Here is a 6,910-nt window from a genome sequence, read left to right as displayed (position 1 = left end):
TTAGAACACAATTTGCCATACCTTTGAATTCAAATTCTTTCATCAGATCAGAACTTAGACAAGACTCTTCTCTGATCATCATCAATAATTTTTCTTTTTTCAGAAATTCCTTAGCCCTGCTTACGTTTTTGTCTTATCACACTCATTACTTTGTACAGGAATAGACCTCTTCAGGAAAAATAAGAGTAATTAACACAAAATTACATATGAACATGAGTATTTATTTAGAATAAAGAAATCACAACAAAATCAAGTTTTAACAAGTTGATGAATACAACAAATACTATAATTCTAGAAAAATAATATTTTCATTAAGTAGGTTCCTATTGGAATTAATTGTAGTATTTTCAATAAAGAAAATGGAAAAATAATTCAGTCTCTCCTGTCTAATGGTTGGTCACATTTGTTTTATTGTTGGTAATTAGAATAAATAAAACATGTTTACATGTTTTACAACGTTAGATACCTACACATTGTGTTTTTGTGTAATTGCCAATGAAAAAAAATTGTATGGTGCATGTGTAATTGTATCAACTATTTATGCTGTGTTATTGAGAGTATTTCTGACTTCAGAAGGCTCTGTCTTGACCAGGCACCGTCAAGAATTAAACCCTCTGTTTACAGTTTTCCATGTCTGACTAAAATAATTTTCTACCAACAAGCTTTTGACTCTATACACTTCAAACCTTGTGTTCCCTCCAGTACCCACCTAAATCCTGTGCTGAGGGCCACGGGGCATGTTTCTATCATGACAAAGCTTCTGTTCTATACTCTCATGCTGTTAACATGTAATGAGTCAGCGCAGAGGTGGTGAGGCATTTCTAGAAATCACTCCTACACCTATGCAGTTGGTAATCCGTTCATTCTAAAATGAAGTATTTGTGAGCCCCATACATATATTTCATTAAACTCCACTAAGTGTGTTCTCAATACAACTTCTCGTTTGCTACATCTCAAAAATATCCTTAGCCATGCCAACAGTGGGAAAGTAAGAGGGGAAGGAGACAGTTTAATCTCACTTTTGCAAATTTTATGAAAATGTATGAGCACATAAGTATGTTCCTAGAGTCTCCCAGAGTGCTGGAAGTGGCCCATGGAAACGCGGAGCACTGACACTTGAGCATCATTCACTTCATGTTAAATCTGCTTCTGCTTTAACTTTACATCATAGTAATCTATGCCCTTATCTAATAGTGTCTTTTATATTCGAGAGTATTTTTACATTTCCAGTTCCTAATACAGTTCTTTTCATATAGAAGCAACTCAGTGAATTTTGTTGCATTAACTAAGGGATTCATATACACTAATGTGCAAGTTAGTGTAACCTGGCTGAGGGTACAGAGGAGTTCCAGGCTGTCCAGCTCGAGGTGGTGCCTTCTCCTTAGAGAGCACACCAGTTAGTGGCTTCGGTCTTGAGTGTTTCTGGAACCTCAGGGCTTCTTTTCTTCCCCTGGTTTCAAACTTCTGAGTGAGGATTTCTGTAAGGATTATAATTTATTAATTTCAATAATAAACATGTTACTATAATTTAAAATAATGACTACAGTAAAATATTGTTCAATTAAATTATGTCACATCTATAAAATGGAATGCTATATTAAAATGTATGAGACAGAACTATGATTTTTGTAATGGAAACACATCCAGGATATATCGTTAAGTAGGAAAAATGCTCCACCCCCAAATCATTACCAGTTCACACCTCTCCAACAGTATTTTGGCCTTCCAGCTTACCTGCTCAGGTAACCCCACCACCACTCCCCTTCCTGCAGCCTTAGTGGAACTTCTGTCTGCTGACTTCTCCACATTCTCACAATCTTCTGCAACTAGTCTCTTGCAAATAGTCTAAACTCCCTTGGCCCTTGTACTTTGCTTTCCCCCCCCTATACAGCAGTCCCTCGCTAAATCGCGGTTCACTTATCATGGCCTCACTGAATTGCGGGATTTTTAAAAATATTATATTTAATTATTTATCGTGGATTTTTCGCTATATCACAGGATTTTGCGGTACTGTATATGTATGTTGTTAAAGTTACATAGGTTTAAGAGTGTAGAATAAATGTAAGGTTCCTACTTCACAGGGGTGGGGGTGGGTGTCTGGAACACAATACCCGTGGTGAGGGAATACTGTATTTCAATTATCGTAAAAAAAAAAAAAAAAAAAAAAATTGATCACAAGAAAACCTCACCATCTATTTTTAAACACAATTCAATAGTATTAAGTACATTCATGACATTGTGCAACTATCACCACTATCTAGAACTCTTTTCATCTTGCAAAACTGTACCCATTAAAAACTAACTCCATTTTCATCTCCTGCTTGTCCCTGGCAATCACTATTCTACCTCCCATCTCTATGATGGTGAGTACTGTAGGTACTTTATATAAGAAGAATCATATAGTATTTGTCTTTTTGTGATTGGCTTATTATGTTTTTTTCTCCAGTTACCTTGGAGTTTATTTAAACTGAGAGAAAAAGGTCATAATGTTTCCATGCAGTACATACTTGGTTCTTTAAGTACAATGTGACAAATAACAGAAAGAATTAAGGAATGCCACATTTGTGATCCATACAAAACACCAACAGTTTGGGTAATCCATAAGTTAAAGAAATACTGCAAATGCTTTTTTAAAATACTGTAGTAGCTAAGATGAAGAGGCATGCCTTAGGTGGGAATAGGATTGAAGTTTAGAAAATAAAGAAAAAAAATCACACTGAAACTACTAAATTTCTTTAAAAATTACTCAGCAAGAAAACATTGAACTTCCATACTGACATAATGTCATTTAGTAAGATTCCTCCACATTGCAGTGTGTGTCAGAATTTTCTTCTTTTTTAAGACTCAATGATAGTCCATGGTCTGTATATACCACATTTTGCTTCTCTGGACATCTGTGTTGCTTCCATGTGTCATCTAGAATTTCTATTCTTTTATTTTTTCCCACATTTTATATCTCTTTATTGATATTTCCATTTAATTCATACATCATTTTCTTGACTTTCTCTTTTAGTTCTCTGAGCATCTTTAAGAGAGTTGTTTTAACTCTTTCTCTAGTAAGTCTACCATTTGGTATTTCTCTGAGACTGTTTTTGTTGTTGTTTTTCCTTTGAATGAGTGATGCTTTCCTATTTCTTTGTATGCCTTATGATCTGTTGTTTAAAACTTTACATTTGCATCTAATTATGTAGTAATTCTGAAAATCAAAGTCTCCCCCTACCTCAGGGGGATCTCAGAACTTTTCTGAGTCTACACTTTTTTCTGGGTGTGTGTGGTAACTTTCTAAGTGCCCCCATATATACACAGTTGATTTTGAATATTATAGTCTTTAATGTCTAGCTCCCAAAAAGGGAAAAAAAGAGAAAAAAAAGTTGAGGGAAGGACTGGCTCTTCAAATGTCCTGGAAGTCACTTCAGCCAAAGAGGGAAGTGTTTGCTACAATGGCCGCCTGGCCTCTTTGCACCTCTGTGATCAGAAAAGCATCAAGTAGCAGTTAGAGCACAGATCCCCAATGATCGCCCACTCTGGCTCCTGAAAGCTTCACCAGCTACTCAAACTGTTCTAGAAACTTGAGCATAGCTGCTTGCCAGGGAAGATAAGATGTGGGGAGGCAGGGAGGTAGGGCATGGGTAGCTGATACCATGCTATGGACTGAAATTGATTGAATTTAACCACAGTTTACTTTCTAAGCTCTCCCCTGGAAGTTGCTAGATTCCAAGGTTCCAAAACAGTTGTATCAAACAGATTTTGCCAGAGCAACTGTTGTCTAGGTGGGAAAACAGATTATTGGTGCTTCTTGCTCTGCCATCTTCCCTGAACCCTCTCTGTGCCTTTGCTTTTTAAATACACTTTCCTACATGGCAAAACTTCAACTTTGGACCAGTGCAGTTTCTGCTTGTATTTGCATGCAATTGGGCAGTTGAAAATCATTTCAATGGATACATTGCTAACCAACTGGGACATACACAATTCCAACCATTCTTTCTCAAAAAAGTTGTGTGCATTTCTTCATTTTTCTCTTTCTTTTTTCCCTTTTTAAAGAATATAAAATATTTCAAGCACTCTCTAGAATATAAATTCTATGAGGATGGAGATTTTGTTTTTTGTTCAGTGCTCCATCTCTAGTTCTTAACACATTGTGGCATATGCTACATATTATTTTTGAATAAATAGAGAAGTATACAAATTAAAATAGAAAACACACTTGTACCATATGGTCTATGAAATGTGGACACATTACCATATTTGATCTGCATTTTTCTTTTATGGAAGACCTCTATGAAAGCTTCCTGGATCCTATTCACCTCTCTCCATTCCTAATAATTGTTGCTGTCAAGAATTTGGTGTTTATCTTCCTCATGGAAGTTTTTGTACTTCATTACATATTTACCACATAATAATAAATAGCATTGTTTTTGAAGGGTTATAGACTTTATATAAATGATACTATATTCTGTATAATCTTCCTACATTTTTTCTTCTATATTATGTTTTTGAGATGAATCCATGAAATAGATCAATTGTCTCCCATCCCTCTCATAAGTGTCCTGAATAGGGATTGAACCTGCAACCTTTTGATGCATGGGAGGACACCCCAATCAACTGAATCCCTTGGCCAGCGCCCAATTTATTTTAAGTTGTATAGTGTTCATTTTTGCTTGTTTGCATCACAATTTGCTTATCCGTTCTCCTACTGATGAAAATTTAAGTGATTTTCAGACTTTTACCATTGCTAGCACTGCTATAATAAACATTCCTGTACACATGTGCTGTGTTACTTTCTACGACAGTTCCTCTATGAAAAACCTGCATCTAGGGCTGGAATGCTGGGACACAAGTGTTTGAACTCTACCAGACATTGTCAAATTATTCTCAAAATAGTTTGTATAAATTAACATTTCAAAGAGAAATATTTGAAAGTTCTTGTTCCACTTCCAAATCACCATTCGGTATTGTCAGGCTTTAAATATTTTTCTAATCTCATGATATGAAATGGTAATTTTTTTATTTTGTATTTCCCTGATTACTAGTAAAAATTGGAAAACTTTTCATCTTTGTTGGTCATTAGGCAATCCTTTTCTCTAAGTTACAATCTCATATAACTTTGCCTATTTAAAAAATATATATTTTTAGAGCAGTAAGGTTCACAGCAAAATTGAGACAAAGGTACAAAGAATTCCCATACACCACACATTCATTATTAATACCCCCTCCCACCAACCCACCCAAACTGGCACATTAGTTACAATTGATAAACCTATACTGATCCTACCTTTTCACCCAACATCCATAGTTTATATTATGATTCACTCTTGGTGTTGTATATCCTATGGGTTTGCACAAATGTATAATAATAGCATGTATCCATCATTATGGAGTTATACCGAGTATGTTCACTGCCCTAAAAATCCTCTGTGCTCCACTTATTCATCTTTCCATCTTCCTACCAAAGAAAACCCTTTGTCTATTTTTAAAATATTTTAAAATTGTTATTCTATAACAGTTGTTCCAATTTTTCCCCCTTTGCCCTCCTCCACCCATCCCACCCCCCGCTCCCACAGTCAATTCCCACCCTGTTGTCCATGTCCATGGGTCATTCATACATGTTCTTTAACTAGTCCCTTCCCCTTCTTTCCACAATTATTCCCCTCCCCTCTCTCCTCTGGTGACAATCAGTCTGTTCCATGTTTCCATGCTGCCTATTATTTTTATTGAGCTATTTATTTCTCTAATTTTAGGCAATCAACACTTTGCCAACTATATACATTGTAAATATTTTCCTTCAGTCTGTGTTTTATCTTTATTTATAGTATCTGTTTAATAGAAAAGTTTAATATTTTAAAGGAGTCCGATTTATCAATTCTTTCCTTGATTGCTTTTGTACAGTGTTTCAGAACTCTTTCTCCACCTTCAGGTCTTAAGGATATTTTTATGCCATCTTCTAAATTTTTAAAATGTTATTCTACACATTTAGTTTTTAATCTGGCCTGGAAAATAAAGTAAGAATTAAATTTTATCTTTTTCCATACAGATAACTAATTTTTCCACCACCATACTCTACTGATCAGTAATGCAACTCCTCACAAACATTGTTTCTCTGTATGCACAGGACTGAGCTCTGTGTTCCACTGGGCACCTTGTCTACATCTGTGCCAAAATCAAATCGTACTAACCATTAAAATTTTACAAAAAGTCCTGCTCTTTTCCCTATCTCATTCTTCTTCATAGATTTTTTGACTATTCTTGTCCTTTACCATATGAATGTTAAGGACCCTTGTCAAGTTCTATATATAACTCTGGTGATATTTTAAATGGAATTGAATTTTAAATTGAATTTATTAATTTGGAGACAACTGTCATCTTTACAACCCCCAAACACAGTTTTTGTTTTCTTTTTAAGTATCTTGCACATCTTTGTTGGATTTATCCTTAGGTAAACTATAGTTTTTGTTGTCACTGCACAAAATATGTTTTTTTAATCAATATATTGCTTTTCTGATGGATTATTCAGAATATTATTGATTATGCTGAGCTTGTATCCAAAAATCTGGACCAACTTTCAAATTAGTCTTAGAATTTTATGTTGGTTCATTACTGGGAATACTATTATTTCTGAGGTAATGTGCATATATATTTATTTTATATATATAGGCATATATATATATATATACATATATACATATATATATATATGCCTCCTGTCATTCTTTCCAATTCTTGTACTTTTTATGTTTTTATTCATCTATTGACTTGTCTAGAACCTCTAGTATATTGTTGAATAGAAGTGGTGGCATAAATATATTTAATTTTTTCCCTCACTTTAGTAGAAATGCCTCTGAAGTCTCATCAATAAAAAGATTACTGTAGATTTTGAATATTTGGTAAAAAAAAAACCAACAACTTCTTTTGT

At 34.5% G+C, this 6,910-nt stretch overlaps 1 long non-coding RNA gene across 1 annotated transcript in view; it reads right to left on the bottom strand.

The window, feature by feature from the left end:
- Positions 1-464: 464 nt before the first annotated feature.
- LOC150019755 (uncharacterized) overlaps positions 465-6,910 on the bottom strand; it is a 70,336-nt gene continuing 63,890 nt past the window's right edge. Inside the window, exon 4 of the long non-coding RNA XR_016509078.1 lies at positions 465-1,478. This is a non-coding gene — a long non-coding RNA (uncharacterized LOC150019755). The remainder of the gene's footprint in view (positions 1,479-6,910) is intronic.

Source organism: Furipterus horrens, unplaced genomic scaffold (genome assembly GCF_987537825.1).
Source record: "Furipterus horrens unplaced genomic scaffold, mFurHor1.1.pri manual_scaffold_2, whole genome shotgun sequence".
NCBI lineage: Eukaryota > Metazoa > Chordata > Mammalia > Chiroptera > Furipteridae > Furipterus > Furipterus horrens.
Note: the sequence above shows the minus strand (reverse complement) of the source record. Positions and strands in the feature narration are given on the sequence as shown.